Raw genomic sequence first — 25,673 nt, forward strand, 5'->3', positions numbered from 1 at the left:
GCCTATCAAGACTAATAAGGTGTAAAGAGAAAACTGGACTTAAATTTTTTTTAAATTATGTTATAAACTCAAGAAGCAGTATAAAATAATGAGAAGAACATAAATTTTGGAGTTAGAAAAACAGAATTTTAAGCCTGGCTCTGGAGATAGGAGTTGAAGGTAATGGCAAATAGGTGATGGACAGAGAATACGAAGAGCATGACCACCTGATAAATTCTGGCTTGAAACCAATGGATAGAGCACTGGATTTAGAGCTGGCATTTAGATCCTACCTCAGACACTTACTATCTGTGTGACCCTGGGCAAATTACTTAATCCTGTTTGTCTCAGTTTCTTCATCTGTAAAATGAACTGGAGATGGAAATGGCGAATCTCTCCAGTATCTTTGCCAAGAAAATTCCTCTAAAAGGGGGTGATGAAGAATTGGACATATCTGAAAATGATTAAACAACAACTATTTATGTGAAGCACTGGCAAATACTGTGTTATCTCAAAGTTAGTTATTATTGATATTACATCATATTGTTGAGCTTCCACGGATAGAAAATAATTTGACTTTTGCTTGTTAATTGTTTCAGTTCTTCCAGAAGTGGGGTTGAGATTCCCTCAGATTGTGCCTAGAGTAATTATGAATTAATCTGGTGAGAAGTGGAAGAATAGGATTAAAGCCCTTCCAAAAATAATTTTTAAATTTCCCGTTCATAATGCCCAATTTCAAATATCAACTTCTTCACCAGGAAAAGCACGTTCCTCCAGCTGAATTACAGATTCTAAGGAAGATCAAAACCAAAAGCTATTTCTTTGTCTTTCTCCCATTAACCTTGCTGTCTGGTTCCTGTTAAACCACCTAGGTTAATGTATATTTTTGTGGCTGCTTTAAGTTCATCACTATGAGTCCTCCTGGTGAGGTGAATAGTTTTAATAAAGAGGCTCTAATAGAAATATGATACCAGCTGTGGAGCAGTGTTTACTTTAGGAGCCTTCGCAAGAAAACTCAAAGCCAGGGCTTGTCAACCTGATCAGTGTCATGAGGCAATTTTCCTCAATGAGGAAGGGATAGTGAGATACAATGAGATACAAGATAATGAGAACTCCAATCATCAGGGAATAAAAGCAACAGGTAGACAACCTTCAATAAGGATTTCACAGTTAAATGATTATCATATAAAGATATTGGGATGCCATCAATTTCACAGAGCTCATCCAGCAGATTCTTGGTACTGAAAGATGTCATGTTTATATATGTTATTCTCCATTTCTGTTTTCCCAGTTTAAGGATGGAGTCAAATAGATCCATGACATAAAAAAGGTTACAAATTCCTGCAGTAATGGTGCACATGGCAGTCACCCAATTTTTCAGATAGCAGAAGTTCAACAAGCTGCAAAGGGAAATGTGGATCTCCAGAAGATCCTCATCCACTAAGAAAGATTTTTCTAGATATGCATGAAAATAAATGGGGAGAAGGTAAAAACAAAAGGCCAAGTGGAACTGCTAGAAAGCTTTTTTTGTTCTAAATTTCTGACTACTTTACCCCAAGATAATTAATTAACAATAGTCAAAGCATCTGGATTAGAATCTCACTCCTGATACTTACCACTTGTGTTATCCTGAGCATGTCACCCTCTTCATGCCTCAGTTTACTCATTTATAAATGGAGAGTTGGACTAGAGAACCTTGTAATTCTAATTCTATGATCTTATGATCAAACCTTTCATGTTTTGAAAAGCCATAGAGAGATAATATATATAAAGAACTTCATACATTTCCTATTATATTGGTATAGGTGGCTGGTTTTCAAAACAGACTGGGAAGACATGTGATATGATTTTTGTCTGTGTGTGCATACACATTGGGGTGAGTATGTGTGTTCCTTGCAAATGCAGGTGTGATTGTGTGTACGTACTAAGGGAAATCATTCAGGGGAAATTTTTTTTTTTCTTCTCAAAATGATGGATATCAGGTGGCTGGGGGAGTCTGCAGGAGGAGGAAATATAGTACTAGGCCTAAGGCCTAAGATAGGAGGGATGGGAAAGGCATTGTGATGATTTCTCACACACACACACACACACACACACTCCTGACTCTATTCTTCCTAAAACTCTGTTAATGCTCATCTATCTGCACTTTGAGGGGGAGGGGATATCAAAGAGGGAAGAAGAGAGTTAATGACAGAAAATAAGAAAACTGAAGACATAGAGGGAATAGAATCAGATAACATGAGGGGAATTCCAGCATAATCTGACTAGTGATTGTGGGGAGAATCACTTAATTTCTCCATGCCCAGGCAACTCTTCAAGCATATACAATATAAACTCCGTAGGTGCAGGGACTGTTTCATGTTTTGTCTTTGCATCCTTAGTTCTAGTACAGCTAGTAAAAAGTACGTTTCTAATACAGTCAGTTGAGTCTTGATCTACCTTTAGATGAAGGAGTAGAGGAAAGGAGATGAAAGGGGGAAGTCATCATAAAAATGATAACGGATTTAGTACTAAGAGGTCCCTTAGAAATCATCTAATTCATTTTCCTCCAAAAACTGAAACACAGGCAAGGGATTTATCCAGATGTTATGCTGATAAAAAGTAGCAAAGCCAGAATGTGAACCCGTTGGACAGAGCTCTCTATTTCCCCTCTGTGTCCTTTTGAAGGTCAAGGGCAATACAGAGGCACGACTCTGGTACATGTTGTAACCCGTTCCTGGAGACCTATATATATATATTTGATTGTTCATGATCAGGTAGGGTTTGCCCAAGTGCAAGGGAAAAAATTAAGGTTATTTAAAACATTTTGAAAGAGGTCTCAAAGTATTGCTAATAGCAAGTTACCTTGTTATTATTGACAAATCAATGAATACAGTTGAGATTATCTGTGGACATTTAGGCTTTTAAAATGTTGCTTTACAAGGCAAAATGTTCTTTATCAGACAGAAGAGTTCAATGAATGCTTAATATATTTATAACTCAAATTAATAATTGTATTGATTTTGGAAAAAGTGACCTTACTTATAATACATCCTATATATTCTTCATGGTAATAAAATATGGTGCTGAGCTTTAGGTTATTAAGACTGGGTTCAAATTCCCTCTCAGATACATGTTAGCTGTATGAAAATGAGTTTGATCTCTCCAACTGAGCTCTTATCAGCTTAGTTTCCTCAGTTGAAATAAAGAGGATTTTGTTGTTGTTATTATTGTTGTTGAGTCATTTTTCATTCCTGTCCAACTCTTCATGATTTTCTTTGCAAAGACACTGGAGTGGTTTGCCATTTCCTTCTCCAGCTCATTTGACAGACAAGAAAACTGAGCCAAACAGGGTTAAGTGACTTGCCCAGGAACACATAGTTAATGAGTGTCTGAGACTGAATTTGAGCTCAGGAAGATGAAGACTTCCTGTCTCCAGGTCTGGCACATAATACTCCACTAATTGCAATGATGATATCTCAAGTCCCTTTTGGCTCTAAATCTATTATTCAATTATTTTTCCAAACCATACTGTCTGAGCTTTCTCTATGCACAATAAGCACCACATACTTTTGCTCCTTGATTTGTTTCACATATATTAATCTTCTTTCCTTGAATGGAAGATTCTCTAGGGAAGGAATCATGGGTCTAAAGGAGGGGCATATAAGACCCAGGAAATCATTTGGCCTGGCCCAAGGCAATCACAGGTGATGATGAGCTGAAAGCTAGATACAACTACCTGCCACTACTTGAGATTTTAAGCTGATAATTTTGTGAGGCCTATGAATAATATTATAAATATCCAAAAGATGCTTGGCAGAAAAATGGTTCTGATCTAAAGCTTCAAGAGTCAGAAGGTCAGACTCAGAGATCATCTGATTGTCCCTTCCCCTTTCATTTTACATATTTAGAAACTAAGGCCAAGGGAAGTTAAATGACTTCCTCAAACTCACATAGGTTCAGAGGTGATATTTGAACTCAGATTCTCAGGCTCCTTTCTCCTATACCACATCATCTTCTATCTGAGAGACCTTACATCAATTGGCATAAGGTAAGTAGTTAGTAAAGCACTGCTTAATATAAGCTATATAACATTCAAAGGATATAAAATATCCTTTTTCTTTCTTCCTTTATTGACATTATGAAAATCCCACTTTATCAGTCTCATTCACTACCTGTAAATTGCTATACATAAACACTGTTTGTCTTCCTTCACTATGATAACTACTTTTTAAGAATGACTTTTCATAGAAAGACTTACATGAACTGATGCTAAGTGAAGTGAGCAGAACCAGGAGAACATTGTACACACCAACAAGATTATGTGATGATCTGGCTCTATCAACAATGAAGTGATTCAAAGCAATTTCAAAAGACTTGTGATGGAAAGTGCCATTAGCATCCAGAGAGAGAACTATGATAACTGAATGTGATTAAAGCACAGCATTTTCTCTTTGTTGTTGTTGTTGTAGTTTGTTTATTTGCTTGTTTTTTCCTCATTTCCCCGCCACACTTTGATCTGATTTTTCTTGGGAAGCATGACAAATATGAAAATACATTGAAAAGAACGGCACAGTTTGCTGTCTGGGGCAGGGGAGGGAGAAAATGTGTAAAATAAGATTTTGCAAAGGTGAATGGTGAAAACTACCTTTGCATATATTTGGAAAAATAAAACTATTAATTTATTTAAAGTTAAAAAATAAAAAGAACTTTTCATAATACCCCATGACATTGAAAAAGAAATATTTTCTAGTATAAGATTGTTTCCTCCAGTTGCTTTCTTTGCCTCCCTGTTAAATAAGCGTCTTCATTAATAATTAACAGAAAACCCAGGAAATCTGTATTGGGGACAGCATTTTGGAAATTTGGAGATCACCTAGCCATGTAAGGATAGCTTTCTTTTGTATGAGTTGGAGTGGATCTACCAATGAAGAAGTAGTTATTAAAGCATCTGGTAAGTGCCACGCAACCCCAGTGTGCTAAGGATGCAAGTACAAAGAATAAAATAGTCTCTATTTACGTGAAATTCTTATTCTAAATGGAAGAAACAAGGGCATATACAACCATATGCCAAAAAAATGAAAAGTGAATCAATACAAATATGTACAAAGAAGCTAAATGCAAGGTTTGGAAAGAAGGGTATTAAAGGTTGGAAGGACTGGGAAAGGTGTCCCACAGAAGACCATGCTTTGGATGCATCTGAAAAGAATAAAGGAGATAAGAAAGTACATTCTGGATGTGTGAGATGGCCACCAAAGTCCCTTTTAATTACATGATCCTGTGAAGTACTCCACTTCCTGAAGTTGACTTAAAATGAAACTCCAGTCCTTGGAGAATCTCATCATCCTGGCTCCTCCTCAGTTCTGATTCATAGACCCACACACAATGAGAGGCAGGTCTGTTCTTGGTTAGACTATTCTTTAGAAGTTTACTTCTGCCCTTTGTCTACTTTGTTTGCCTGCCAGCAATGATGTCTAATGTCTCTACTTGGCAGCCCCCATGGGTGAGGTCATTTTTTAACAGCTAGCCTCTTTCCTTCAGCATTGGAACTAGCTGGCTGTGACTCAAGGTTTAGGACTACGTCAGCTTGTGAGGACTTCTGCCTCGAAGAACAGGGCCTTCCCTTGGAGCTGGGTAAGCTTTCACACATTTTCTTAAGGGAAGGCATTGAGCCAAGGGTGCAGAGCATCATAGGATTACCTGTGGAGTGGTCTCATCAGCCTTGGCAGGACATCAAGTCCTGAAAGGAGAAGAATGATTCGTGGGGTTCAACTCTATTCAAGTTTTGGCTTGGAGGGGAAAAGAAATATATTTTGCCCAAATGTATAGAGCAAAAGGTTCATAATACAGCTAAGAGGCATAGAAAAATATATTATCTTGAAAAACATAAAAGGCAACATGGAACAGTGAATCTCTGAGAGCTGATCTCAAAGCCAGGAAGATACAGCTTTATTCAGGCCTCGACACATACAGCCTTTGTGACACTGAGCAAATAAAGTCAATTCTCCGTGCTCTAAACAAATCTCTAAACCTGGGGTCCATAAACTTTTTTGTTTAATATTTTGAGAATTATATTTGAAAATCATTGGTTTCTTTTGTAACTCAAATATTTGATTTTATGAATTTGTAAACAATCTTCAGAGATGTGGTTCATGGCCTTCACGAGACTGTCAAAGGAGGTCTTTGCCACCCCTTCAAAATTAAGAATCCCTATTTTAAGACTATAAACGATAGAACAGGGGCCAGTCTGCTTTGACAAAGAGGATTATCTTCCCTGGGAGTTCTCTGAATCACTGAAATCACAGGTTCAGTATCTATTCCTTGCCCTAAAAAAAACAGATTGGTTTCAGAAAATATGACCCCTGTTATCAGAAAAGGTCTGTGGGCATCCTTGTTGGCAGAGATCTCACAACTGTCAGTACAATTCTCAAAAGGAGTGATTTACCGATCAAAATTACATTCTCTTCCAACGTGTAGTAAGACTGTGCCAAATTCCCAGGGGCAGGGGCACAAGGTGCCCAGTTAACAGTGGAGTCATTGCTTCAAAGTATTCTTTCTTCCATCCCTAAGTATCACCTTTATTGCTGCTTCCATAATCCTCATGTGGGTCCTCATTACAATCTACCTGGATTAATGAAGGAGTCTGTTAAAAGGGATTTCCACCTCCACCTTCTGCCACTCCCAAGTGATCAGAGCTCAGGGACTAATTAATACTACTTTGAATGTAAATTTGGTCACCAACCTATTTTCCCTTCAAAAGCTGTCTATTGCCCTCCAAATAAAAATTTTAATTTTTTAACACTGTCATTCAAAGACTTTTACGATGCCACCGTTTACTTTTTCCAGCTTTATATCACAGTACTACCCTTCATACATATAGGCTCGAATGCTGTCACACTTAAATACTTTTCATTTCTTGTGTACGTCCTGTATGTTTTGCTTTCATGCCATGTCCTATGGTTAGAATGCTTCTCTAACTAATCCATACCTCCAGCCCTACCAAAATCTCACTCATTCTTATAATTTTAGCTAAAGATCACTTCTCTTCCCTGAAGCTTTCTTTGATTACCACCTCACCTGTTGATAATAACATTTCTTCCCTTAAACTCAGAAAGCATATATGCTTTTCCTTATATCTCCCAAGTCATTCATTGCGCATCATTTTATGTCATGTTTAGTTGTACTTATGCCTGCAATATTGCAAAGTAGTTCACATCTTCACCATCACACAAATGACTCAAAACTATGGGGAATTTAAGATCCCTTTGTGCTTACTCTTCGTTGACCTACACATTACAAACCAAAAAGTTTCATAGGAATAACAAGAGAATATCAACAGCCATGTTGTTGTGTGGGCTTACTATTCTTTATAAACAACTTTGTCCCAATGCAACATGAGCCTTAGAATGCATTCCCTCCTCATCTCTACTTCTTAGAAAATCCCTCTTCCTAAAAAGCTCAGCTTCTCCACATAAGGTATTTTCTGATTCCCTGGTCACCAGGGGCTCACTCCTAAATTCTCTTCTATGTATTTATATCAGTATGTATTTATGTATGTATATGCTTACTTGTTTATTTACTTACTTAAAGATAAGTAGATATCTAATGTTGCTTATGATTGTAGACAGGCAGATAGATAGATAGATAGATAGATAAGATATAGAGAAAAAAGATAATGAAATCAACAAGCTTTGCTAAGATTCCTCTATGTGCCAGGTACTGTGTTAAATGCTAGGGATACCCCCCCCAAAAAAAAAGACAGCATCATTTCCTGCTCTCAAAGATCTCATAGTTTAATGGGGATACAATAAACAAACAATTATGTACAAATAAGACATATAAGAGATAAATTGGAAATAAACCAAAGAGGGAATGCTAGCATTGTGATTAGGAAAGACTTTTTGTAGAAGGTGAGATTAAAACTAGAAAGTGAAGAAAGTCAGAAAGACCAAGAGGTAAGTATGAAAAGGAAAAGAATTCCGGACATGGGGAATAGCTAACAGAAATGCACAATCAAGAGATGGAAGATCTTGTGAGAGGAGTAGCAAGAAAGGCAATATTTTTAGATTGCAGGAGTTGGAAAGGGAGATATAAAAATAGATATAAAAAATCAGGAAAGGTAGGGAGTTAGATAGATAGATTGATTGATAGAGCATTTAATAAGCACTTACTATGGGCTAAGCATTGGGAATATAATTACAAGATAATAAGACAGTCCCTGAAATCTAGAAATTTATATTTCAATGTAGAAACATCTTGCTTCCTCAGATAGAAAATAAGCATCTTGAAAGTAGGAGTTATTTTGATTTTGTTTTTGAATGTCCAAAATCTAACATAATGACTAGAACTTAATAGGTGTTCAGGTGTTTGTGAAGTGATGGAAATCATCAAAGAAATGTATAGTCAAGGGAAAAAAATGAATTAGTTTTGTAATAATACCTGTAGGCAGTTAATGTGGTGCTGTATTAGCATATACAAAAAGTCAAGTATACAATAGGGGTAACTAGATGGCCCAATACATAGAACATTCTCTCTGAAGCCTGAAGTACATCAGTTCAAATTTGGCCTTAGATATTTAGCAGTGTGACCCTGGGCAAGGTACTTAATCCTGATTGCCTTATTATTATTTTTTAAGTATCTTGAATACTTTGATATGTTGAATAGGATCTCTGTGCTAAACTTTGGAGAAGTCATGGATAAGAATAATATATGATGGACAGAAATAGATAGGTTTCCATCTTTGTTTGGATTATCGGCAAATGTCAGATCCATTGGAGTTTTGGAGTTAATCTGCATCAAACTCCCCCGATGAATTATAAATCCCATAAGATCAGGAGAATATTATATATATAAATTTTATATCTTCTCCAGTATCCAGCATAGTTCTCTCTCTTTTTAAAACACCTTTGCTGAATTATTTGTGTATGAAACAGCCAATTGAAACCTCACAGATAACATTTTGCAATGAGAAAATCATTGGATCTGGAAGCAAGGAAGATTCCTGAAGCTGAATCTAACTTTTAACATTCCCTTGGGTCCAGGTTTAACTCACATACCCTCTCTTTGAGTCTCAGTTTCCTTTTTTGTAAAATAGGAAAGACAACCAGCATATAGGGTTTTTTGAGGCTCATTAGGTTATAGTGTATACATGCACATATACATATATATATATATATATATATATATACATACATACATAAATTCTTTTGTGAATCTCAAAGCGATCTATAAATAACTCATTATTATTTAATTTTCTTTTTTCCTCCTGTCTTTTTGTGCCTTCATCTATTGTTTCAGCTGAGACCAAACAATAAGGAATGTTTCAGATTAATTCAAGCCATTTGGAAGGGAATTAAAATGCTCTCAACCCTACAGATTGCTTTAACACAATCCAGCAGCTCTAGTTGTCTTCCACAACAGCTAATGAAAAACTGAACCAGAGTTTGCAGACTGAGCACAGGTCCAACTAAGAGTCTCTAGGGTGGGTCTAGAACTCCCTTCTGGGAAGGAGGGAGGGAAGAGAAGAGGATGTCCAAAATGTACAGCAGAGAAATAGAAGAGTCATTCAGTACAGCGTGGAGACAGCTATTATGTCAGCTCCTTGGATTTGAGTAATAGCAACCCCAAGTCTCCAGGAATGTGAATTATTGCACCATTGACTGTGCAGCAAATGTCTTGTATATACACATTGTCATTCCATACTTAATGGTTATACCTGCAAACTGCCTACTGATTAAAAGATTAAGTCTCTAGTGAGTCTCCATTTGGGGATGCTGTGACAGCACAATGCCTTCCAAAATCGAAGTCATCATGTCCTTTTGGAGAAAGGCAGCAGTGCCTTTAAGAGACAATGGCTCTGTGGGCCATTTACAGAATAATTCCATATAAAGGCAGAAGCTGCTATAATTCTAGCATGGTTTAGATGCATTTGTGCCCAGTGAAAGGGAGGAGGGTGGACTAAATGACTTCCTGAGCCAAGCTATGAGTCTAGAATGCATTTATGGAGTCTAAAATTAGTTACCAAGCAGTGAGTGAAGGGAGAGGCAGTCTGCTGTAGTAAAAGACTCTTCTCTGAAACCTTCTAGCTGTGTGACCCTGGGCAAATGATTCAGCTCCTCTGAACTTTAATTTCTTCTTCTATAAAATGATGGGGTTTTCTATAAAATTATGGTTACATATGCATACCATATATGTTTCATAGTTGTTCTTAAAGTAAGCAAACTACTTCATGAACATGGAACATTTATAAAGTACTATGCAACTGTAAAAAACTATAAAAATGATAGTTCTTATGCTGATGATATAAATGTGAATAATTAGCAAAAACACAATACTAGACATTTTGACAAAGGGTCAAATTTGATGAAAGATATTAAAAAATGAAAATATATGGTCCCTTCTCTAAAATAAATTGGAATCTAAATGGGGTAAACAGAAAACGAAAACGTGGAAGTTAAATAATTAGAAAGAAATTTAAGGAAACCTCTTTAAAAGTATAAAATTATACAAGATTGATTACAAAGTATTTAAAGGGGAAATTTATAAGGAATAGTCAGTATATGATGGAGTTCATCTGGGAAGGCTGACTAAAGAAGGTTATTTTGAAAAGTATTTTAAGGGACATGTCAGATAATTCTAGACAGATAGATGATGGATAAAGCATTTATTAAATTATTACTCTATGCATGGCATTGTATTAAGTGCTAGGGACAAGAACATGTATTAAATCCTATTCTTAAGAAGCTTACATTCTAACTGTAGTTGTTGTCAAGTTGTTTAAGCCATGTCTAGCTCTTTGTGACTCCATTTGGGGTCTTCTGATAACTGGAGTAGTTTGCCATTTTCCTTCTCCAGCTCATTTTACAGATGAGGAAATGGTGGTAAACAGGGTTAAATAACTTCCCCAGGGTCACATAGTTTGTAAATGTCTGAGGTGAGATTTGAACTTGGGTCTTTCTGACTCCAGACCTGGCACCCTTTTAATGCATCACTTAGCTATTTTTTCCTTTTTGTCATGTTTGAAAATTAAGATAAACTTAAAGACAATGGTATGATGATGATTAATTTATTAGTTAGGCTAGCAGTGACCAATAAATTGGATCAATGGCCTTTCTTAATAACCATTCTAATAGGGAAAGACAAATATACAAATTAACTGAAAGGAAAAGAAGAGAAAGAGAGAAGATTTGCATTGCCATATTTCCAGTAATACCTAATTGATAAACAATAAAACAAGATTGAGAAACACGGCCTCCAGGGACAGGAGTTTTCTCACCTTCAGTACAGAATAATACACAAACAAAAACAAAAATAAGCAAAATAGGGCTGACTATATTCTGAATGAGAGATGGACCTTTCACTCAAGTACTGTTTCTATAGGCAAAAAATAAAAATAAAAAGCAGCTCAAATTTGTGAAAGCTTAAGACCTGAGGGGAATTCAGAGGTCATCAAATTCAACCCCTTTATTTTATAAATGAAGGCTCTAAAGTCTTGCCTAAGATTACACAGATTTAAATCAGGGAGCCCAAATCTGAACCTGTATGCTCTGATTCCAAAGCAAATGGAAGTTCCATGGCATCACATAGCTTCCCAAAAATATTCAATGACTGAAATGATGTCATTTAATTACTAATATAAGGAAAAAACCCAAAAGATAATATTGTTAACAACAATTAGGAATAAGAAAGTCCTAATAGTTGAACAGCAATCAGATTTTATGATAGGTAATGTGTATTTGCAACAACACTAAAACTAGAATAACAGTTAGTATCAAGTAATTAGTAAAAAACAATTAGAAAATTCATGAATCAAGGTTATGATACAACTTGAATCATAAAGAATAATTGTTAGGTTGGGATTATAGAGGCTAGCAAGTCATAAAAATCGCACATGCTTATAGAAATGAAAATACTTTTAAAGTTTCTTATATGGATTGTGATTAAGATAGAGCTTTTTAATTGTTCTTCCTGGATCTGAAGCCTATTATTCTTTAAGGATGAGCAGCAATACATACACAAAGACACATAAAACATGTACTGATATGATTAATGCCAATTTAAAAAAACCCACAACCATCTCAAACTTTATTCTTAGTCTGCAGATATCAAAGGACTCTGGAACTTGTTTTATGTTTTCTTCTTATTGTTGTTGCCAAATTGCTACATGATATTAGACAAGTAACTTAATCTCTCTGCTCCAGACACTCTATCTAGAACATAGACTAATCAACAATAATCTCTACCTCCTACAAAATATGGTGAGATGACTTGAGCTCTCACTGTTGATAAGACCATAGAAGGTTATAGATGAAATAATAGATGATGTCATTATCATTATTATTCATATAAACCCCAGAGAACTCTTTTTCACATATGATTAAATACAATTTCTACTTGATAAACTACCCAGAAAAATATCACCACCCCCAAATTACACATATTAGTGATAGGGATTCCAGAATTGGACAGCTGTACTTAATTAAATCAAGTTATTTTTGCTATTTGCAATGGCAGTGTTGATATAGCAATGGATGCTTACCAGTTTCCTTCTACCATGCCCCAGCCACCACACCAGCTGTCTGGCTATCCTATGATTCATACTCAATATGAACTCACCAGCACATGACACACATGCCAGTCTCCACAGCAGCCAGAAACCAGATGGTCTGGTAGCAGTTTCATTCAGGAGTGAAGAAAAGTGGTCCCATTACCTTAAAGTGATACCATGAAATTAAGGAGAGAGGCAAAGAGAGACTATAAAGCCATTGTTTCTCCTCTGAAAGTGAGGAAAGCACCTCAACACCTGATAGAAGATAACTCCAGGAAGTTATTTGAAGAAGGGCATCTTCTCCAGAGGGAACCCCTTCCTCTTCCTACATTGGCCCTTTAATTCCAAAACTTTTATAAACTGGTCTTCCTCTTTCTCAGGTAGTAAGAAGGAGAAAGTTTGTGAAGAAATTTAAATGCCAAATAGAAGAGTTAGTATTTTATTCTAGAGGTTATTGAGAGCCACTGGAACTTTATCAAGTGGGGAGGAGTTGGTATTAGTCCTGTATTTTAGCAAAAGTACTTTGGAAGTTCCGTGAAAAATGGATTGGAATGGGGAGAGATTTAGGAGAGACTAGTTAGGTGACTAGAAACCATAGTGGAATGAATTAGAGTGGTGGCAATGTAAGTGAAGAGAAAGAAACATGTGAGAAATATTGGAGAGATAGAAGAAAGGGGGAAGGAGGGAGAAGGGAGAGAAGGAGGAAGAAAGAGAGAGACAGAGAGAAACAGAGACAGAGACAGAGAGACACATAGAGAGTCAGAGAGAGACAGACAAAAAAAGAGAGACAGAGGGAGACAGAGACAGAAAGAGAGAGAGAAACAAATACAGAGAAAGACAAACAGAGAGACAGAGACAGAGAGAAAGAGAGAGAGAAAGAGAGAGGGAGGGAAGGAGACAGAGACAGAAAAAATTTAGAAGTACTCAACAGAGAGATTCAAGGGGATAAAAATTAAGAAAAGGCAATTCAGGAAGTAAGAAAGCATTCTTAATGACAAGAGCCATTCTGTGAAGTCAGATCTTCTGACTTTAAGCCTTACAATCTTTTGAGTACAGATGAATCTGGGTCTCAGTCTGTTGAATGAGGAGAAAGCTACAGGGAGAAAGTGAGTTTTGGAGAAATATTTTAAGTGGTCTAGATAGATTTTGGTGGTTCCCTTTGTTAACAGCTGTTCCAGGGATGTGGGATGATCAGAATAAATATTTTAAGAAGGAGGTTTACCATGACTGACAGGCAAGATTTTCAAACAACAGATTAAGCAGAGAAGAAAGGAATATGGGGGAAGACGAGGATGAGGAGGTAGCAAACCAAAGCAAACCAAATACAATGTTGTATTTTTTAGTCATATAAGGGATTTTAGTTATACTTTAGTTTGAGCTTACTAGTATATTTCTTTTAATTGGTCATAGAGTCTCTTTAAGCACAAGGATTGAGTAATTTGCTGTTCTTTTTTTTTTTTTTAAGTCTGCATTTTTTGCTGTTGTCATCACTAGTCTACTTATATGGCGTAATCTGTGGAGAAAATGTCCCTGGGGGAAGAACAGAACCAAGGAAATGACTTGAGAGAGCTGGGTCACAGAAGGGTTGCTGGGTCTCAAAGCTTTAGAGATACTCACATCTTTGGAGGTTTTACCAGCAGGTGATAGGGGACTACTCACTTTTGCACAGTGTTTTTTTTTAAATGACAATTTCTGAAATCCAAAGGGATGCTGAAACCTTTCAGGAGCATTCAGATGCTCCTCTTTTCATAAATAAAACATTCACTGGGATCGTCCCTTGGCTTTTATCCAGTGTACCAGCAGCCTTTGAGATTGACCTCAAGAACATGGGTGGGTGGACAGAGAGAGGTGGACTGGAAGAACCATTTCTGATTCCTCTTCTCAGAATCCAGCTGTCCCTACTTCCTCTCATTGAGGGTACAGAAGCACATCCCAGGTCCCTAATAGGGGAGAAGAACAGAGCCAGAGAGGGGTAGCTCAGGCTGGAGGGGAAAAGGAGAGCCAAAGGACAGTTTAGATTAGAGAAGAGTCTCATGTTCAGGGTAGGTGAGTGGAAAGAAGACAAAAACAAGGAAGGAAAGAGAGAAACGGGCAAAGAAAGGGGGAAAAGAATAGATTGGACAGTTACAACTCTAGAAATAATGATAATAATGAAGGGTAGGGACTAAATCTGGGATTTCACTGATACAGAGAACTTCCATGTGAAGAAATACCTTCCCCAGTATAAATTGTGATATCTTCTCCACAACACATATTCCTAGAGAGCTGTCTACAGCAGTGGTAGGTACAATTTGTCTACCAGACTGAACCAGCCTGTAACCTGTGGGTGACTAGAACTGAATAGAGCTGACTAGAGACACAGACAAGAAATAAAAAACAAGTTTATTTTAAGTGAATGAATCGGCCTATAATCTAGGAGACAGACTAGATACATGTGCAGGGACCCAACCCCTAGCAGGGAGACCAGAGGCAGTGTGGGGAGATTGCCATACTAATACCAACAGTTTTAGGGTGAATTGTATCCCTGATAGGAGGAGTAATATCAACAATGAGACAAGTTCGATTCCTAGCAGGGCTTCATGACCAGAACAGTCCAGTGCTTTCCCAGCTCAGAGAACACCTGGTGCTGGTCAAAGCAATACAATAATTAAATGAAACACTTCTGGGATGTTGCTATGACTGAGATCATGCAGAAGGAGAGTGCAAGGGACTGTTGTTATGTCAAGTTCTGGGTACAGTCTGCTTGCTGAGCCTTAGCTCTGAAAAACAGAGCGACTCCTAATATCCTGACAAACGCAAACAGAAAGGGATGGAGGAGAGGAGTTGGAAGGGCACTAAACCATTTATAAGGAAACCTGTGGACCACATAGTGATTTTATTAATTTATTTCACTAAACATTTCTCAATAACATTTTAATCTGGTTCAGGCAACACTCAGGAATGTTGTGGGGTACATGTGGCCTGCAGGCTGGATGTTAGACTTCTCTGGTCTAGAATCTTGAGAATGACTGGATCAGAACAGCTGAGCCAGAATGGGGCTGAGGCTGGACATGAAGGACAATACGAGCCGTCATCGGTCCAAGACTTCCAGGTTTGCAAAGAATTGTGTGTGAAAATAACATACAGAGCGTGTGCAAGGTCATCTCAACAAGAAGGCTCTTGTAGCTGGGAGAACAGGAAGAAGCCTCCTCCAGAAGGTGGTATTGGATCTCAGGATTGGCCAAAGTCAGAGATTCTGAGAGTCAGAAGTGAAGAAGTGGGAGAGCATTCCTTAGTGGTTTTCAGAGGAAAATTTACACACATCATTATATATATACACATAGAGAGAGAGAGACTATATAGTATATGTACATATACTATATAGTCATATACAGAGTATATACTATATCTGTATACTATATAATTTATACTATATTATGCAACATATACACATATATGTACAACACAGAGTAACACACATATGCACATATGTGTGAATATGTGTACATATAAGTATCTTCATGTGTATTATACACATGTATATATACACATATGTAGTCTGCATATATATACATATATAGAGGGTATGTGTTTATGTGTATATATATATTCATGTGTGTGTGTATATTATGTATCTGTATATATGTAATGTGTATAATATACTATGTAAATATGTATCCATGTAGTATATGTGTGCATAGGAAGTACATATGTGCATGTATGTATGCACATGTGCACATGCTCACAAACATGAGTTGTGTAGAGCATTACATAGGATAAATATACTGTTATATATACATACATATAAGACATGTATAGTGAACATACATTGTATGTCTATATTGCATAGAGTACACCTGTATCATAGGTATCACTATACATGATGTACTATGTAAACGCACATACTAAAGAGAGAGCACATGTGTGTATATACATAAATGTGCTTGTGTAAACACATATAAATGTACACGTGTGCATATGAATATAAAACATGTGCATGTGTGTATGGGTACATATGTGCACATGCTCAAAAATGTTGTGTTACATAGTATAAATATACTGTTAAATATATACATACATATAAAATTATGTAGAGAGAACACATGGTATGTGTATATTGCATATATAGAGTACAGCTGTATCATATATATAGCTATACATAATGTACTATGTATATAAACACACAGATTATATAGAGAACATGTGTGTGTACATACATAAATGTGCTTGTGTGAACATATATAAATATACACATGTGTATATATGAATATGAATATAAAATTTGATTTTATCCCAAAAAAATCATTATGAAATATTTCTTCCTCTTCATTTCTGGCTCTCAGAATTTTTGGCTTTTTAAAAAACTGAGCTATGGAAATTTGGGAGGCTTTTCCTTCTCCTAATACAGATGCCTTTCCTTTTAAAGTGATCTTGCATGTACTCTGTGTATATTTTGTACGTCCTTCTTGTGATCCCCCATTCTATTGTAAACTTTTTGAAGTCAGGTCAGGGATTTATTTGCCTTGTTTTTATATTCCAACTTGTTTTTGTATTCCAAGTGCTTAGTAGCCTGCATAACTCATATAAAGTGTTTAAATGCTTTTTGATTGATTCTGGAAAGTATTTTGGGACATATTCTTCCTTTTTTATTGGTAAGGAGAAAAAAGTCTCAGAAAAGTGAAGCGATGACCATAATCATATAGCTGGTCTCAAAGGGGGATCGGAAGCCAAGTTTTCCTGGCTTCATGGCCAATGCCCTTTAGACAGTGCCATAAGTCTCTCTAATCTGTTTCATTCTATGAAACTAGAGTTTGGTTCACATTTTTGAAGGGCAACTCACTATAAAGCATCATACTGCTGAATACCTAATGAAGCTCTTAATAAATGCTTATTGGCTGGTTGACTGATAGAATGAATTGAAAACAGAAATTGACGTAATTGGTTTAATAACTTCCTCTCCCAAGGCTTTATTTAAGCAGAGACATTTCCATCACCACTTCCAAATATGCCTGTACACATTCACGAATACATAAAAATACATCCAGCTACATTACCTCCAATTCATAACATAGAAGGATGAATTGGAAGCATTAGTCATTGGAAGAAGCATGGTACAATGGGGAAAGTACTGGCCCTGGAGTCTGAAATCATGGTCATGTCACTTTGGATAAGTCCCTTGGCTTCTCTAGGATCCCTCATCTGTAGAGGGAGAAAATAGTGCTCAATGGCTTCTGAAGTCCCTTGCTACTGGACATGGCATCAGGAAGACCCGAGTTCAAGTCTTGCCTATTATTTCTTCCTGAGTTCCCTGAGGGATGATAGGAATAAAGCCAGGGTTAAATGGGCATTTTATCCTGAATTTAAAAAAAAAGACCAATAAAGACCTTACCCAGACCTGGTGTTCATTGCCTCACTGTGCCCCACTGATTGATGAGACTTTTTTGCCATGCTTTGCTCAATGCCAGATTTACTCAGGCAAGTTTTTGGCATTTGGACCTCTCCCTAAGATTTTTTTCTTTTCAGACTTTGTCCTACACCCCATTCTTTTAGGTTTCTGTTATTTGCTCTTCCTTGTGAAGGTTAGATAATATAGTAAAGTGCTCCATGCTAAGGTAATAATAATGATAGAGCAGCATAGTGTCCAACCAAGGGAATTGGGCTTTAACTCTCCCTCTGACACCAACTCACTACATGGTCTTGGGCTTCTCCACGGTGGAGTTTTTACATCAGCCAAACTGTAGGACTGGCCTAGAGCCAGGGATTCTTATTCTGGGGTCTATTACAATAATTATGTTTAATATATTTGGTTTGATTTGTAATCCTTTGCGTTTTATTTTGTACATTTAAAAATATTTTTTTGAGATGTGGTCAACAGGCCTTATCAGAGAGGAGTCTAAGACACACAAAAATTTAAGAATCCTTATAATAGATGACCTCTAAGTACTATCCAACCTACTATTCTGTCATCTAGTCATTTGAACAACCTATCCAACAAGAAAGATTTTGATGCTGGGAACTTCAGACCTAGGGAAGATACTCTGGGGAAATGTGAATGGAGAAAATATATGTGGAAGTGGACCTTTCAAGAATCTTCATGTTATATCACTTAATTGGATGCCTCTTCTGCCTGTGTGAAGGGCCAACTCTTTCCCCAGGAGCTCAGTTGGCCCACATCCCAGCAAAGCCTAGGGCCATCCCCACCAGCTGCTCTCTTCCAGTTTTTACCATATCCATAATTACTTCAATTCCCCCTCCCCCCACTCTAAACACCACTCCCAACTCATGACTCATGGGTCTGTTCCTCTATTGATAAATGACTCCATCCACAAACTGCAGTGTGGTCATCACGGATGTGTCTAAGTGACAGCTGCTTAAAGGAGGGGGCTGGCATTTTATTATCAACTGTACTCCAAGCAGGAATGTTATGTCAGAAAGTCTTTAGCTTTAAATTTTGAATGTCCATGACAACATGAGTGATTTATGAAGTTAGGGAACTTTAGAATAAACTGAGTCAACTGACCATTTCTCTGAACTTTAGGCACTGAAGCTTTTATTGGTAGTAAAATGACTGAGTGAATAAGGAGCTAGATTTATTATTGGAAAGACATGAATTCAAATCTCCTTTCAGATGTCTTTGGCCTCTAGATTATTCTCCTTCAGGGGCCAGAATTATATGGATACACATAGATAAATATAAAATCATTTGAGGAGAGAGAGCATTGAAATCTTGAGAAATCAGTAATACACTTTCCACTGGAGCTGAGACTTGAAGGAAGCTAAAAATTCTGGAATGTAATGGGAAAATGCATTCAAAGCTCTTTAAATTATACAAAATTAGACATCACAATATTTGTTATGAGTGAAAAATGAATAGCTGAATGAATGGATGAATATGCTATCTAAGAAGAAGGGAGGGAGGGAAAAAGAAAAAGGCAGAGAAGGAAGAGAGAAAATTAAAGAGGAAAGGCAAGAAAGGGAGGAAGGGAGATTTGAAAAAGAGTAAAAGAGAGAAAAAATGTGTTCACTTTCCTCAAGGAGTTCAAATTCTAGTAGGGGAAGAGAACATGTATAGGGGAGAGGCAACATGGGAGGAGGGACTGGGAAGTCACTGGGATGGCAAGTAAAGTCATATAGCAATTTATAGACACATCCCTTCCAGGAATGTTAGTATTATTTTGAGTACTCAAAAAGTATGGAAAACTGGGGAAAGGAAGATAAGAAGAAGTACCCATAAAGTGGGGCGCATGAAGCTTACCAAAAAGCAGCAGGATGATGATGGACTTGGGTCAGGCTAGTTATGGAAAACTCATCCAAAAGAAATCAAACCCTGATGCAAGAGCTGGAGAGTCAAATCAGAGGCAAGGAGGTATAGCTAGAAGATGACCTGAAAGTTGTCATACTAAAAGGAATTCCAGGAAGGAGAAATAACATGAAGACAAGCATGGAGAGGGTAACTTATTCTATAAGAGTATGTTTAGGGGTAAAATAGATCTCTGGTTTCTCCTTCTGGATGAAAGAAAGATGGATTATAGACAAATAGATAGATAGATAGATAGATAAAGGAATAAGTGAGCATTTATTAAGTGCTATACTATGTGTCAAGCACTGGGCTAAGTATTGAGAGACAAGTGCAAACAAACAAGACAGTACTTGTTCAAAAGGAACTTATATTCTAAGCAGGAGCTTTCTTCTTGACTCTAGATTGGCAGAGGGATTTGTCCCCATTTCCTTGAGTGTACATCGATAAAACTTTCTTGAGCCCAAAGGGGAGAATCAGGTTAATTAAATGTAAAAGTGCTATGAACTTTCCAGAAGAAAAGTTTTATATACATTAAAGAGCATATACTTGCCTATTACCTCAGGAGAGGATTAATTAACATAAGGATTGTAAATCACAGTACTATGTGCCAGGAAAGAAAAATGTTAGATAGTAATTCTCCACTAGGATGTCACTGCATTCAGAACCATCATGAAAATTTATAGATTGAGCAAAACACAGGTATGGCTATAAAATTATTACATTAAAGGAAAAAAAAAAAGCTTGGGGTGAGAGAGAGGGAGGGAGAATTGCAAAACCAAAATTTTTTTAGTCAAAACAATGTCAGAAGACAAAGTAAAAATATCAGGATGTGAAGGAATGTTATAGAAAACATCCAGTCTAGTAAGCACACTGTTTAAGGAATGTTGATTAATTGATACAAGCTGGAGAATCATATAATTTGATTCCCCTCCTTTTTTCTTAGCGCAAGGGTTTTTTGTTTTGTTTATTGTGAAGTAGACATGGGAATAAACTCTGTGTCTATATGATTTCTAACCATCTGGGTGAAAGATGAGAAATTCAATATTTCCCAAAATGGCAGCATGTAGACTTAACATCTGGATGATTGAACTTTTCACTTCTTCACCAATATTAGGTGTTTAAGTAGAAGAAACTACTAATAACATAGTAAGACTCAGAATTGAAAAGCTCTGAAATTCAAATCCTATTTCTAACACTTAATAGCTGTGGTTACCATGAGCAAGCGTCTGAATGTTCCTTAGACTGTTTTCTCCTCTATAAAACAGGGATAATAATAGCTATGGTGCCTCCTTGATAGGTATGTCCTGAAGCTCAAATGAGATAATGCATGTAAAGTGCTTTTAAAATCTCAAAGCCCTATGTAGATGATGTCAACTATAATTATGCAATATAGCTATACATGTATTTGAAAATAAAATGGGGAAAATGGGTTTATGGAATAATTCTTATCTCCAGATTTCTTCTTCTCCTCCTTTCCCTACCACTCCCAAACTACCAGAAATTTCATCAAACCTTTAAGAAAATTAATCAATGAAATCTATTTTGCCTTTGCCTAGTAAGACAGGATTAAATGAACAATCCAATATATTTCTTCATAGTATACGAGCAGAGGTAAAGAGAAACAAGTCAGTATTTATTCATCTACTCTTTCTTTCCCAGATGCCTCTTTCTGCCATTCCAAATCATCCTTCCTTCTGATAATTGCCAGTAAAAAAATTTGGCCAGAAAACAAAGGAATTTGAAATTACAATTTAGTGGACATCCTTTAAAGTGACAGTGAAGTAGTGAGTTAGGAGAACATAGGAATTGGTGCTATAAGATCAGCCTTTCTTCCTTAGCAAAGTGTTTCTTAATGAAGGGTTTTATGACCATGTGTGTATGTGTGTATAATATTTTTGTTTTTCAGTTGTATCTAACTCTTTGTGATTCCATTTGGAGTTTTCTTGGCAAAAATACTGGAATGGTTTGCCATTACCTATCTCCAGCTAATTTTACAGATGAATATAGGGGAGCTGGGCAGAGTTAAGTGACTTGCGTAGGGTCATAGAACTAGCAAGTATCTGAGGCCAGATTTGAATGCAAGATGAGTCTTCCCAACTGCAAGGCCATCCACTGAGCCCCCTAACTACCACATTTGTAGAGTATTTCAACATTATTGGTTTTCTTTGTAACAATATGTATTTTACTTTGTGTATTTAAAAACATTATTTTGAGTAATGGGGTTATAGCTTTCATCAGATTGCCAAAGGGGTCCATGATTCAAAAGGAATAAAAAAGGTTAAGAGCCTCTGTCTTAGAATGGTTATTGAAGTGCCAATTCTGAAACTTGGGAAAAAAATAAATTCTAAGTGAGAATGCCATCCTTCAATTGTCATTCATCTCCTTTCTTTGTAACCATCTCTCTTACAAAAATCTCTACAAATAGATAAATGAAAACATTCTAATTTGCTGCTGAATACATTAGCTTTACAAGTGTAAGGAAGGGCTATGCTCAAGCCATCCCAGATGGCATCATCCATGGGGAAGGCACTAAACATGGCTTCCAAAAAATTGAATGATTACAGGTATGGACATTGCTCATTGACTTTTCATGTAGTTGGAGGAGTTTTCCTTTCCCTTCTCCCCTCATGGTCAAAACTGAATCAGAATTTATAACATAGAATTATATATACATATGTATAGAATTTATAATATAGAATTATATATATATTACAGAATTTCATTTAGATTAGGTGCTCATTGGAGAGGGCCTTTGAGACTCTTCTTTTTCTCTATCCAGGTCACATAGCCACCAAGAAATGGGTCTGTCTTTGGCCTTTATATTTATTCTTTTCTGTTCTAGGTACAAGGAATAGAGACTCCAATTCTGCCTGGGAGCTAGATCTGGAGGGATGTATGTAGATACATCTGGAGGATGTATGTAGAAGCTAAAATTCCCTGAGAAGTAAGAATCAGAAGACTAGTTTAGGAAAAGCCAAAAAGGGATACTGACTTTGGATTTGAACATGATAGGACCAATTCCCTAGGGACTAAGACCAAAGCTTCACAAATTATAGATCACGACCCCATATAAGGTGGTATAACCAAATGTGAAGATCGTGAAAAATTTAGCAATAGCAAAAGGTGTCAAATATTCCACCTAGATTTAATTCTTTACTTAAAAATAAACAAGCACATTCATCTCATTAGTATGTAAATTTGCTTTCATCTTTCATAAATGGTAAAATTATATGTACACCAGAAAATTGTTTTTAAAATAAATTTCTTTATGATTTATTTTTAGTAAATTTTGATTTGTATGCCTATTTTATATGCCTTTATATTCGAGACTGTGTAAAAAAGGGTCTTAAGTGGAAAAATTTAAGAAACTCTTAGCTAGATTATATCCCCAATGTGTTAGGGGAAAATACTCATGTATTTGTTCTTGTTATATCTTTGAATTAAATGGCCCCTTTGTAATAATTAATCCAATATTTAGTGGTTAAATGGAACTGAAGCACCATTTGCTGAATTCCTACAGTAATTGGGAACTTCAGCTAACAGTGAGAGAAAAGAGACAATCCTAAATCCCAGAAGGTGACTGAGAATGCTGAGGGTGATGGGAGGAAGTGAAACAGTCTGCACCTGAGAGAAAGAGGACAGAGCAAATATTTTACCCAAGCCTCACTTTTCAGAAACTTGATTGGGACCAAGCAAAGGAAAAATGATGAACTCTTAATTTGGACTGACTTTGCCACTGACTACTGTGTAATCTTAAGTAAATTATTCTTCTTTAGCAAATGAGGGTGACAGTATCTAAGATTAAATAATGTTGGTTGTTGAAGTTGGCAGCAAGCCAGTATGCTCCTTGGCCCTATAGTTTAAAATGAAAATATAAAAATAGTTCATATCTACATGGTATTTTATTGTTTAAAAAAGATTGCATACATGATCTCATTTTATTCTTAAAACAGCCCAGAGGGGTGAATATATACGTATTATTCTACTCATTTTATAAAAGAAGAAACTTAAACTCAGATAATTTAAGTCCTTTGTCTAACATATATTGGATTACTTGCTGTCTAGGGGAGGGGCTTATGGTGAAGGGAGAGAGAAAAAAAATTGGAACACAAGGTATTGCAAGGGTGAATGTTGAAAATTATCTATGCATATATTTTGAAAAGAAAAAAACTTTAATTACAAAAAGTAATGTTGTTTTTTTTTTTTTTCATATTGCCATATTGCAGCATGGCACTGGGCCATTGTAAGTTGTCCTGACTTATGTCTCACCACGGAACTCAGATGACTCTGGAGAAGAGAGTGAGAATGATGACTCTGCACAATTCTGCTTCATTTAAACCCAGTTCACTCACAAGTCAAGGCATCACCTTCCTGATGTCATTGGTTCTTTTTAATAATGAAGGATGAACAACAACAATAATTGCAGTGTGGAGAGTGGAGGGAAATTTTAGAAATAAGTTTGATACATTCACTTGAACTTTATTTAAAACCATTTATCTAAATTTATCTAAAACCAATCTAGCAAACCACAAGCTATCCTCTGCCTCCTGATATTCATCCCAAGAAAGAGGAAGTTATTAACTGTGTTTACAAGATATCAAAATAATACAACTGGGTAGGAAAAGAAAACTAATACAAATAAAAACTTTTTTTTTTGTTTCTGTAGATAAAAGGACCAGTTAATCATTTTGAAACATAATATGAAACTTAATAATATTTCACCTTTCAAACAGTAATTTTTAACAAGATAAAGGAATAGACTTTCTTTCATAGCCAAATAAAGCAGTAGCTAAAGACCAGAATTGGCTTCAAATCCAAAATAACATTCATCTGTCCTTTACAGAAAAATCTCTGATTCTTTTCTCCTATAATTTCCTCTGCTTTATTTTTTTTTAAGTTTATAGGTAGTAGCATTCAGTGGTACAGCTTGTCACTCTTCATTTATATGAATGATGCTATAAAATTTTTATTCATGAATTTACCATATGGCCTAGAGTGTCATATCTTAACCTAAAAATTCCCATTAGTTCTTTGTCTCCAAAAATACTTGCAATTTAAATACTTCCCAAGAGATGACTCTTTTTTTTGTGTGTGTGTGTGTGTGTGTGTGTGTGTGTGTGTGTGTGTGTATGTGTGTGTGTGTCTTATTTTACCTACTTAAAAGCCAGGGTGTGCCAAATCAATAAAATTCCTAGGACTATTTTTTAAAATCCTTTTTTTTTCTGATGAAAAAATGTCATTTGTGAAATTTAGACAATAATCTTGAGATAAGACATTGAATTAAGTTGCCACAGAGAAGAAATTAGGGACCCACAAAAAAACTATGACCATGGTATCAAGCAAAATGAATTCAAGTGGCCTGGGAAAAGCTAACCATTGGCTCATAGTTTGTAGGAAGCATCATAGTGTAGTACTCTCCCCTCATTGTCCCCTAACAAATGTCCTACTGTCTTCTGTAACCCCAAATCACACCTTCTCTAATTATTTACTAGGTGCTCATTTTTCCTTTCAGTTGACTGGTCAACTGCCAAAAAGACTGCTATTTAACATCCACGTTTAATTCCTTCCTGGGATATTTACTTGCTCAGGGTTACACAGATGGTAACTCATGCAGATGTCTTTTCTAATTCTAAGTCCAGTGCTTTGTCCATTGTCCCACTACCTGCCTCAATCATTACCTCCATCAAATCTACTAAAATACTTAGAGAGATCAGAGAAATGCAAATTAAAACAACTCTGAGGTACCAGTTCATAACTCTCAAAGATTGGCTAAGATGACAGAAAAAGATAATGATAAATGTTGGAGGGGATGTGGGAAAACAGATGCATTGTTGGTGGAATTGTGAAATGATCCAACCATTCCAGAGAGCAATCTGGAACTATGTCCAA

General features: G+C 36.3%; 1 long non-coding RNA gene across 1 annotated transcript; it reads left to right on the forward strand.

Annotated features, from left to right (window-relative positions):
• The first annotated feature begins 5,349 nt into the window (after nt 1–5,349).
• LOC127563137 (uncharacterized) lies at nt 5,350–24,765 on the forward strand. Its single transcript, XR_007953900.1, has 2 exons — nt 5,350–5,592; nt 24,011–24,765. It is a non-coding gene; the product is annotated as an uncharacterized LOC127563137 (long non-coding RNA).
• The last annotated feature ends 908 nt before the right edge of the window (nt 24,766–25,673 follow it).

The sequence above is a fragment of the Antechinus flavipes genome, chromosome 4 (assembly GCF_016432865.1).
Source record: "Antechinus flavipes isolate AdamAnt ecotype Samford, QLD, Australia chromosome 4, AdamAnt_v2, whole genome shotgun sequence".
NCBI classification, from domain to species: domain Eukaryota; kingdom Metazoa; phylum Chordata; class Mammalia; order Dasyuromorphia; family Dasyuridae; genus Antechinus; species Antechinus flavipes.